The sequence below is a fragment of the Gossypium hirsutum genome, chromosome D03, assembly GCF_007990345.1.
Source record: "Gossypium hirsutum isolate 1008001.06 chromosome D03, Gossypium_hirsutum_v2.1, whole genome shotgun sequence".
NCBI classification, from domain to species: domain Eukaryota; kingdom Viridiplantae; phylum Streptophyta; class Magnoliopsida; order Malvales; family Malvaceae; genus Gossypium; species Gossypium hirsutum.
The window spans coordinates 14,206,521-14,218,850 of record NC_053439.1 but is presented as its reverse complement, the minus strand read 5'-3'; the positions used below and the strand labels follow the sequence as shown (position 1 = coordinate 14,218,850).

The 12,330-nt window shown below is 32.9% G+C and overlaps 1 non-coding gene across 1 annotated transcript; it reads left to right on the top strand.

The window, feature by feature from the left end:
• The first annotated feature begins 8,183 nt into the window (after window positions 1–8,183).
• On the top strand, window positions 8,184–8,290 carry LOC121215861 (small nucleolar RNA R71). Its single transcript, XR_005911831.1, has one exon. It is a non-coding gene; the product is annotated as a small nucleolar RNA R71 (small nucleolar RNA).
• The last annotated feature ends 4,040 nt before the right edge of the window (window positions 8,291–12,330 follow it).

Below are 12,330 nucleotides of genomic sequence, written 5' to 3'. Positions count from 1 at the left end.
TTTCTCCATGCTTTCTCCCATGTCTCCCTCTTTCATATTTTGTTATTATTTTATTAGAATAATATTTTAATTTATAGTACTGTTATGTTTTAAGTTATTTCAAGATAACTCTTTTATATCAGATTAGATTAAAAAGTTCAGGTAGGATAAGAATCAGGTTTTAATTGTTTTATTTTATTTTTCCTATTTATTGCGCATCACATGCGCAAATTAGTTTTTCACGCTGGTTTTCGAAATTCAATTGTAAACAACAAATTGAATTGTTCTTTCCTTGCTTGAAATTATGTTTCTCTTTTCACTTGTGTATTGTTGGTCATGATTGTTCTTTGATTCTTTTTCCTTTGTACGCTGTTAAGTCTTAGCCACCTTTGCATTGCATCAATTGTTCGAACGTTGTTAGCATTCACTATTGCTTATCAAAGATTTCGTGTGTTTTTAGTTATTCATTCAACAAGTGTCGGATCGAGTGAGTTTTTGTACGGTTGTGAGTTTTCATTCGTTTGAAATGATTCTTTTTACTCAGTTATGGTAGATGGTTTCTCTAAGGTTGGGGTATACTCGTGTAATCAAGTTTCAAGTAGGTTTTTGAGGGTGTTTTGATCGTTTGTGGGTGCTAGGAATCGCATAATCAGGTGTGTTTCTGAAATTGATGTAATTAGGGGTCGAATTGGTGTTGAATTTCACAATTTTTAGCCAATTTTGAGGTGGTTTTTGAAACACACGGGCAACCACACGACTGTGTGGTCCTATTTTTACAATTTTTACTCATTATCCGTAGAATGATTCGTTTTAGTCCCTCAACAATCCCTTACATGTTTAAGCTTTTATATATGTGTTTAATTGAGTTAATTTAGATGTTCGTTCAAGTTAATTATGTAATGCATTATGCTAAACTCGGAATACAAAAATGATTGGATGCGGTATTTGGAAATTGTTTATTATTGTTCTGCTACTTTGAAACTGTATACGAGTAAGTCTAGTTCTGTTACTGTTAAACTAAGCTAATTTGCAAATATGGTTATTTAATATGGAAACGAAATACGAGTATGCCGACTCTGTAAATTTGTGTGCATTTTGATTTGATATGGTTTGCATCTACATTTGGGATTGAAATTTGATTTCGAAGAGAATGAAGTTCGTATTGGCAGTTTCACAGAACAACTATATTTTAACAGTTTAACCGCAATAATAAAAGTGGCATACGACCATATTGAGGTGAGTTTCAGTTCGATGGGTCCACCATAACCCAAATATTGGTGTGCAGAGGTTAGAAAAGGTCTAGTATGTCCTTATTGGTGTGTGTGTGGGATTTGTGGAGATGGTGTGTAGCGGTTGGCTAGGTGGGATTTTGTATCATCCTTCATCTGATTTCGTTGTACATATCTTTTATGTGTATTCATGATATTATGTGTTACTTTGACATGGTTTCTGTTTCTGTTTCAAATTTTGCTAATGTAAGTTTGTTCGGTTAATTAACTTTGCATTTGAGGTATTACTTTGTTATTGCCTATTTGCGTTTGTTTTAAACTCACACTAAGCTTTTGTAGCTCATACCTTTAGTTTACTCTTTTTCAGGTAACCCTTGTGATTAGGAGCTGGACTCGGTAGATCAAAGGTCTTAGAATGTCTCGCATTTGGTTTGGTTTAAATAAATTTTCATAAGATTTAAATAAGGCATTTTCAATCAATCTGTAAAGGAAATTATATAAATTGTGGTATGGGTTTTGGCTTTTGGGTTCTGGACTTAAATTTCAATTTCATGCATGGATTTTAATCTACCGAAATGACATATTTCATGTTATAAGCACACAATTTTAAGGTAATAACCTATGGGTTTTCCGACTATAAGAAAACATCAAACTTTTCTGTTGTTTTGACGAGGTTGATACTTCAATTTTAAAAACTCAAAATTTAAGTTATTACTTTCATGAATTTCGAATTATAGCAAAATAACAGTTTTTCCATTGCAATGATGTTTTTTTTAATTTTCGAGTAACAATTTGGTTGATTTGAAATGGTTGTAAAGCGATTCAGGAAATATCAACATGGTTAAATTTATTTTTTAACGAAAATAAAATCACTGTTGGTTAGGCGTAAGGTATGTTTATTTTTGGGTTTATTAAACGAGTGAAATAAATGATTTATGAAATGAAATTTTAGAAATTTTTACAGTGTTTTGATTTGGACCACTTCGGTGGCCAATGTGACCTCTGGAATCCAATCATAACTTATAGGCTAGGTTTTGGGGTGTTACACAAGAGACAACAACCACTAAGAGAGGGATTCAAACGAGTGAAAGTCGTATGCTGATCTAAAGCGGAAGAAAATTGAATATTCTGTGACTAAGAAAGTATTTCTAAAGGTTTCTTCATAGAAGAATGTTTTACATTTTGGCCGCAAAAAGAAGCAAGTCCTAGATACATCTAGCCGTATGAAATCATTGAAAGAGTAAGGCCAGTTGCCTACCATTTATGTAACGCCCCAAACGCAATCCTTAAGAAGGACTCAGGGTTGGCATGTCATTGCCTTAAAAATCTTTTTCTTTTTAATTTGTATGGGTGTGGTTTTCATAAAAATACAGTTCAATAAATATGAATTGTAAATCCTTTGTGAAATTAAAGATAAATAATGTTATAAATTTTTGAGGAAAATGAAAAACATAGAGGCTCCACTTGGAGCTTTTAAAATCATATTTGGCACAAACCTATTTTTAATTGTAGCATCATATGCATACACATATATTTAGACAAACATTAATCATTCAAAGTAACTAATTCGATACTTTGTAAAAACATAATCACTTTACTGAGGTTTCATTGAATTAACGATTTCAAAAGACTAGCTTTAAAATACAAAATTAAGTCTTTGAATGCCACCACCCCCATGCCATGCATAATACAAAATACTTAGAAATCTCACAAAACAGATGTCCTCTGGCATTGTCTTCAAAAGTCCTTTACTTCGTCAACGATCATGAAAAGGAATGGTAACTAAATAAGTTCAAAGAACTTAGTGAGTTCAAGAGCAAACATCTCAATAGCTATATAATGCAAATAAACATTTCCAACTCAACAAGTCATACAGTTCACCCGTTGGCGAATACCATACACAAACAGACTTTACTATAGACACTAATCCTTTGGGACATACACTACGCCCATGCTAAGAGCTTTTAAAAGAATAGCACATGAGTGATACTGGTGATGGTGGAGTTGTGCCAACATGGGGAAGGTTTGGTGATCGACGGTTGGGGATGAGAACAGCACTTGTGGTTGTTTAAATGAAAAGAAAAGCTGCCGGTGAACATAAACAACCAGTGGAAGAAAATCCTTTATTTATATTTTTGCCCTAGGTCAAAACATTTTTTAAAAATTTATTTCCGTTGGCTCATAAAAATATATCTTTCTAAAGATAGCAACTGACCAACACAAAACATCTTATGAATCGAGTAAAGTGAGTGAAGTTTTATTCCGCTCAACTTCACTGCCACAATAGTGCTTTAAATGTTGACCATTTACCATAAACATACCTCCCTTACCATATTGCAGCTCGAACACTCCATATGGAAATACTTGGCTGATAGTGAAAGGTTTGGACCACCGAGACTTTAACTTTCCAGGAAACAACCTCAGTCTAGAATTGAACAATAGGACTCGTTGGCCTGCTTCGAACTCATAGGATTGGATGGGCTTGTCATGCCATTTCTCTGGTTTTTCTTTAAATATCTTGGAATTCTCATAGGAAAACATTCTAAGCTCCTTCAATTCATCAAGTTACAACATCCATTTCTCTCCAACATGCTTCAGATCCATATTAAGTTGCTTGAGGGCCCAATAAGCTTTATGCTTCAGCTCCAATGGTAAATGGCAAGCTTTTCCGAACACTAACCGATAGGGAGGCATCTCTAAAGTAGTTTTGAATACTACTTGGTACGCCCACAGACGTCGTCAAGTCTCTTAGACCAATCTCTACGATTCGTCTACACCTCTTTCTCAAGTATACCTTTTATTTCTCTATTTTCCAACTCAGCTTGCCCATATGTCTACGGATGGTAAGTCATATCAACCTTGTACTTCACATTACTTATGAAGTAACCACTTTAGCCACTTATTTACAAAATGAAATCCCTCATCGTTAATTATAATCTTAGGAGTTTCGAACCTAGTGTATACATGCTTATGCAGGAAACACATTACCACATTGACATCATTTGTTGGATATGCTTAAGCTTCTACCCACTTGGACATGTAATTAAAAATCACCAAAATGTACTTGTTACCATATGAAGGAGGAAATGGACCCAAAAAGTCAATGTCCCACACATAAAATAATTCTACTTCAAGGATATTACTCAAAGGCATGTTGTTAGTCCTTGATATATTTCCAACTCGTTGGCACTAGTCACAATTCTTCACATAGGCATACGTATCCTTGAATAAAGTCGACCAACAGAACCCGACTTGCAACAAATTAGTTGCAGTGCGCGAACCCCCAAAATGCCCCCCACTTGGGGATGAATAACAGTGATAAAGGATATCAGCCACCTCACTCTTGGCTACACACCTTCTAATCATTTAATCTGCACACTGCTTAAACAAAAATGGCTCTTCCCAGAAATAATACCTTGTATCATGAAGGAATTTCTTCCTATGTTGGTATGACATTTTGGGCGGATTATTCCAATGGCCGAAAAATTAGCAAAATCAACAAACCAAGGAATTTCATGAATTTGACTTACCTTGAAGATATGCTCATCTGTAAAATATTCATTAATAAGAACAAAGGAGTGAGTTTCCTCTTGTTGTTTCAATCTTGAAAAATGGTATGTCACCTAATTCTCAACCTCTTTCCTATCTTAGATCTCAAGATCAAATTTTTGGAGTAAAATTACATATTGAATCAATCTTGGCTTAGCATCTTTCTTTGCCAACAAATATTTAATTGTAGAATGACCTGTATAGACTGTCACTTTAGTACCTACAAGATAAAAACGAAATTTAGCAAAAGAAAAGGCAATATTAAGTAGTTCTTTTTCAGTTATCGTATAGGTCAATTGGGCCCTTGCAAAAGTTTGACTCGTGTAATAAATTAGATGGAAGATTTTGTTTCTCCACTAACCTATTATAGCTCTAACTGCGAAGTCACTAGCGTCACATGTCAGCTCAAAAGGAGAATTCCAATTTAATGTAACAATAATGGGTGCCAAAATTTACCTTTTTTTAGCTCATCAAAGGCTTTCAAGAACACCTCATCAAAATTGAATGCTATATCTTTTTTCTAACAAAGTACATAATGGGTTGGAAATCTTTAAAAAGTCTTTGATGAACCTTCGATAAAAACTGGCATGCCCGAAAAAACTTCTAATACCTTTTACAGACATAGGTGGTGGCAGCTTCTTTATTACATCGACTATTGCTTTACCAACTTCAATTCCTCGTCTTGATATTCTGTGCCCCAAAAAGATACCCTGTTTAACCATAAAATGACATTTCTTCCAGTTAAGGATATGGTTTGTCTCTTTACACAGTTTTAGCACCTTAGCAAAATTATTTAAACAGTCATCATATGAACCTCCGAACACTAAAAAGTTATCCATGAATACTTACAAAAATAATTCAACCATGTTAATAAATATTATCATCATGCACCTTCGGAAAGTTGTAGGCACATTAGATAACTCGAAAGGCATTCACCGAAAAGAAAACGTACCATTCGGGCAATTGAAAGTGGTTTTATGTTGATGTTTGGGGCTACAGCTATCTGATTGTACCCCGAATAACCATCCAAATAATAATAATAGTCCCGAACCGTAAGTCTATCCAGTATATGGTCCATGAACGGTAGCGGGAAATGGTCTTTCTGAGTCGTTTTGTTCAATATTTTATAATCTACACAAATTCACCAACCCATAATTGTCTTTGTTGGAATCAGCTCGTTATTTTCATTCTCCACAACCATGATTTCTTTTTTTTTTGGTACGCATTGAACTAGACTCGTTTACAAGCTGTTAGAGATGGGGTAAAAAATTCTAGCAGATGATTTCCTTCTTGACTACCTCCTTCATGATTGGGTTTAGTCTTTTGTGTCCATCAATCAATGTCTTCTCATTGTCTTCTAGTAGGATTTTATGCATGCACAGAGACAAACTAATACCTCGAATATCAGCTATAGTCCACTTGATTACCTTCTTAAACTTTTTTAGAACATCAATCAATTTTTTCTCTTACATCTCGATTAACTTAGCTGAAATGATCATAAGCAAAGTCAAAGAATTACCCAAATAAACATATTTCAAATGGGATGGAAGTACCTTTAACTCCAATTTTGGTAGCTCCTTAATTGATGCTTTTGATTGTATATGCTCACAGGATGCCAATTCTAATGATTCGGGTCGAGATTAGGGAATGACTCCCTTCGAATTGGCTTCCAGCAAAGCAAGACATTCCTCATCTTTATTGTCACTTGGTGGATCAGACATTAAGTCTTCATTCTACAGAAACCAATGATTCCATGTCGGACATCGATGAACATTCTTCAACTGTATTAGGAAATCTCATGGCTTTAAATTCATTAAAGGTTACATGATTATCTTGAACTTGCATAGTAAATTCGCCTTTCTACACACCGATCAATATTCTACCATTTTCCACGAAAGTCCTTCCCAGGATGATTGGTACTTCTTTATCTATATCAAAATCTAAATTAATAAAGTTAGTTGGAAATATAATTTTATCAACACGTACTAGTCGATCTTTGATCTTCCCTTCCGGATGTGCTAATGATTTATTTGTCAATTGAAGTGTAACTGTCGTTGGTCTGACTTCACCAATACCCAATCGCCTAAACACAGACATAAACATCAAGTTTATACTTTCTCCCAAATCACATAGTGTCATACCACAATAAGAATCTCCAATGTTACAAGGTATGATAAAACTCCCCGGATCTTTTATTTTTTAGGGCAGCTTGTTTTGTAGGAATGTAGTACACTCTTTTGTTAATGTCATTATCTCAAATTCCCCCAATCTTCTCTTCTTAAAGAGGATGCCCTTCATGAATTTGACATAATTCGACATTTTCTCTAGGCCTTCCACTAGTAGGATATTAATATGAAGTTGTTTAAGCACATCCAAGAACTTCTTGAATTGAACCTCTTCTTTATGTTTCTAGAGTCGTTGAGGAAAAAGAGGTGGTGGGGTTTTAATTTTGTCCTGTCTACCTTCTTATATTAGGACTACTTTTCGGGTCTCACGTGTAGAATTCTCTTTTATAGGAACAAACTTTTATACTATGGGAATTCCAACATCGGGTTGAATTTCCTCATTGTTCTAGCATCAACAGGCTTGCCTTCAGTTTCAATATTCTTAGGTTCCAACATCTTCCCACTCCTCAAGGTAACGACTTTGCAATATTCCTTACCTAAACTTCTCGAGTTTTCAGTGTTGTTTGGCAAAGTACTTTCGGGTCAGTTTCTAAGCTTATTGGCTAGCTATCCCACTTAATTTTCCAGATTACTTGATGTTGTTGTTGGCCTTGGATTAGTGTTGCTTGGCATTGACTCAGGAAATCATTCTTCACCATGTATGCCTTCGAAAAATTCTCGAGACTGCTTAAAGGTTTAGTTGGTGGAGGTTTTTGAGCTTGTTGAGAGTATCTTGGTTGATAGTTTGGTCTTATTGGCATATGATTGTTACTTGGACCAGCCCATTGATTGCCCTGTGAAAAATTCAAATGGTTTGGCCATGAAGGATTGTACGAATTCAACTACGGACCACTCTAATTTTGATTCCCCATGTAATAGATTGACTCTGGATTTGATAGGTAATTATCAAAAACATGACAATCTCCACAATATACAGAAGAGATATTCTCAAACTAGTTCAGTTGCAGATCTATCATGTTACCATTGAAACCATTAACAATTATATTTTTAAACATAGAAAACATAGAATATACCTGGGCTGCCATGAAGTAAGTGCATCAACTTCATGTACTCTTGTCACCCTTCTTCTTGTGGTTGTTCGATTAGTTAAACACTAAAAGTTGTTGCTAGAAATCCTTTCAAGAATTTTGTATGCCTCATTGTATGATTTTGAAAGAATGGCTACATTGAAGCATATACCATAATTCTTGTATGAGCATTGAGACCATTGTTGAAGGTCTCCAACTGAATACAGTATGGAATACCATGGTGACAGCATTTTCATAATAACTCATTGAATCGCACTCATGCCTCATACAGAGATTCGTCATCAAGTTGTTAAAATGTAGTGATCTCATTCTGAAGTTTGACATTTTTAGTGGGAAGAAAACATTTCATCAAGAATCTTTCAGCCAATTCTTGCCATGTGATTATAGAGTCAGACGACAAGGAATTCAACCATGTTCATGCTCTATCTCTCGACGAGTATGGAAACAACTTCAAACGTAAAGCATCTTTGGTCACTCTAACCAATTTGAATGAGTCACCCACCTCCATGAATAATCGAAGATGAAGGTGTGGATATTTAGTAGGCATCCCAGTAAATTGGCCCACCATATGTAACATTTGGATCATCGCTGGCTTTAATTTGAACTGCAGTGCCTCAATTTTAAACCTCACAATACCCGGATTGAGTTTATTGAAAAGAGGAACAATATATTGAAGGATGAAACAGTCTCTATCATCAAAAACAATAACCAGATTTTGAGCATTAGCAACTCAATTTCTTTGATCTTGTTGTGCAGGATTCATTTATTCAACTTGTATCTAGGTCGCTTGTCATCTTCTTCTCCTAAAGGTAAGTTCAATTTCAGGATCGACTAGAAGTAAATCAATAATTCGGTCCACATTCATAAATAGTAGGTATCTGAAGATTCACAAGAAACTAAAGTAAGAATAACATAAATTAAACCAAATTGAAAGGTAATTAACTTCACAAATAATGACTAAGACAGCCCCCAACAACAATGCCAAAAACTTGTTGCGAAATTTTCTAATGATGTGCGAATGTACACAATCATCAATAAGTAATAAAGTAGTAAGTATAGAGTTATCATCTCCATAGGGATTATAATATCCCTAAATGGGTCTAGTAGTTTCGAGTATATTTTTCGGGTTCCGAGCCTAAATTTAAGAATTTATTGGGTTAATAGTAATTTTTTAATTTAATTTAAAAGGTCAATTTCATCTAAAACTGATTAAACAATAATCTGGAAAAATAAAAATATTTTTGGAAAATTAATTTTAAAGTAATTAAATAATTATTAGCGAAAATAATAAACTTGGGTCGAAAAAGAATTTTAAAATAATTTTTATTGGTGGTTAATTTAAGTTAAATTTAGATATTAATTAAATTGGATTTAATTTTAAAATAAGGGAAATTTTGGAGTTTTTATTTGGAAAATAAATCTTTAAATTTGAAATTTTGGAGGGAAAAGATCAATTGGTAATGTAAGAGAAATGTGAGAATGACCATTAGGCAAATTTCCCAATTTTTAAATTTCTGGTAGGTTGTTTCAGTTTTAAACACAATGCATCTAGCCTACTTTTCACACCATTTACATCATATTATAGAGCTATAAATTTCGTTTTTTTTGCATGGTTTTTAAGATCTATCATCAAAGAATAGATTCAATAAATTTCCTTCTCAAAATACTCTCTTTTCACCCGAAATTATTCACAAAAGTAGCCAAAAATATTCTGAAATTTCTCAAGATTCTTGAATCAAGATTTTCAATCAAAGGATTTAGAACGAATCAAAGGTAATTATTATTTCTAAACTTATTTTTATGATGATTAGAAGCATATTTACATGATTTGAGTGATAATTACATGATTTTTTATCAATGTCACCTTCTTCAAAAGCTTAAGGTGCTTTAATGGTGGATCTTGAATCTTGAGAGGAAATCCACAAATAAATGGATGTTTCAACTCAAATTGGATCTACTACAAGGTTTTTGATCTTATTTATCAAGATTAAACATGTTTTGTAAGGTAATTTAAAGAAATTTGAATTTCATCATCTTCATGAATCGATATTTTAGATTTTTGTGAAAATGATTTAAATGTGAAATTGATGCTTAGTATATGTTTATTTAGACTAGTATTGATGTTTAAAAGTGATTAGGAGGGTTGGAGTGATCGATTTTGTGAGGAATCGAGTTTTCGACTTGATGATACAAATTCGGTAAGGTGACTTTGAGTGAGAATTTCATGTAGCCTAGTTAATGAAAATTTTTATTTATTATATCTTTTGAAAGGTGGTAATATTTATTTTATTTCTGTTGAAGCTTTGAATCTTGAAGAGGATCAAGCTAATCAAAATTGAAGCTTGGATTTGCTTGGTTGTGGTTGAGTTAGTTGTGTGGTTAGTGCTATTAAAGGGCGATTTGGTAAATTGACCCTCACTTATGCTTAATTGGATGATTAATTACTGATTGCAAATATTTAATTGAGTTTTGGTTGGTTAATTTTGCAAGATTATTGATATATGTTTAAGTGATGAAATTTTTGTTAAGTGTTGGTAAGTGATATCTAGTGATTTTATGTGCTTGATTTAATTTATTATAATGGTGAACTAAGCAAGCATGCTGGAGTTTTTGGTTCATGGTATGTTAATATTTCAATTGATAAATGAACATTGATAATAGGTAATTGGTATGCTAGATTTAATTTGATGTTAAAATGGCTATGTTACATGATTCACATATGCATTTTGGCACTTTAAATTGAGCACATTTTGACTGAAATTATGTTATGATTGATTGGTTATATTGGCATTATAGCATCGTGGATCCATTGGATATTGTTGGCATGCCATAGGATTTGTGAGTACACTCACCTTATTGATATGTTATTTGTAAGCAATAAGGCTCTAGGTGGACTGATTTGGAGTAGATAAGTGAGTGTTAAGCTTGTGTCTCCACTTAACGAGACTGATTTGAGGCGATATAATGAAAGCGTGTGGCCTAGGCTTGCTCAACCCAGGACTAATTCTGATTCTGATTGGGAGTAAGGAGATCCGTTTATCCGATGTATGATCACTTGATTAAGCCATGATTGTATATGTCAATATAAATGTATGAAATGTTATATGCTAAACTGATGATTATATGCCATGATTAATTATGATTTTTGATACAAGGTTGAGCATATAACATTGAACTATTATGAATTGATATTGTGATTGAAAATTTGTATTTGATTGGTTTCAATTTAAGCATGGTTTGGGTGCTAATTTACTCGTCGTTTTATTAACATTCACTGAGCTTTTTAATCTTACACCTTCACATTCATGCAGTTAACCGATGGGATTGAGGAGCTGAGGAGTCGAGCAAGAGAGTTCCAAGAGATTAAGGCTTGGTAGAGATTTAGTTATACGTTTTAGAGATGTTAATCGGGTATTGTGGAAATTTCGAGACTTAGTTTAATTTTGGATGGTTTTATAATATCATAAATGCATGTTTTAGTTAGATTATTGAATAATTTACGGTGTATTGTTGCTTGATAGCACGGTGATTGATAACATGGTGTGTGAGGCATGATGTTTACACTAACCATTGTCTAAATGAAGCTTCCATGGAGTGATTTACTAGCGACTAAGGTACGTCACTTGTTTGAATTAATCGGTGGGTGATATGCATGAAATTGAATGTTTAATTCTATTTAATTGAGGTTTAATTAGTGTTAATAATTGTAGTTAAATCAGATTTAATTGGCCATTAAAATACTCAAAATCGGGTTTAAAATCAAATTTTTCGCATAAAAAAGAACTACAATGGACTATTGGGAGTTTGAATTCTGGTCTTTTTAAATTGGTTCTCTAGGCCATTCTATATAATAGCACGTTTGGTTCGCTGTAATAGAATAGAGGCGTAATGGAATAGATGCGTAATGGAATAGAGGTGTAATAGGTAATTCTTTTGTTTGGTTGAATGTAATGGAATAGAGGCGTAATGGTATTCTTGTGTTTGGTTGAATGGAATAGAGGTGTAATAGCATAAGGAAAAAAGATAAAATGACTAGAATACCCTTAGCAGAATTTTTTTAAGTTAGATGATTATTGTTATTGTTATTAAATTTTAATAAGATTATTAATATAAATAATAAATAATTTAATCATATTTTAACATAATTGTTATAAAATATAATTTAATAAAATTTTTAATAAATATTCTTATATGAATTTACTAATAAAATCATAATATATGATACTAAAATATAATTTAAAATAATTATTATTAAATATAATTTAATAAAATATATAATTTAATAAAATTGTTAATAAATATTCTTATATGAATTTACTAATAAAATCATAATATATAATACTAAAATATAATTTAACA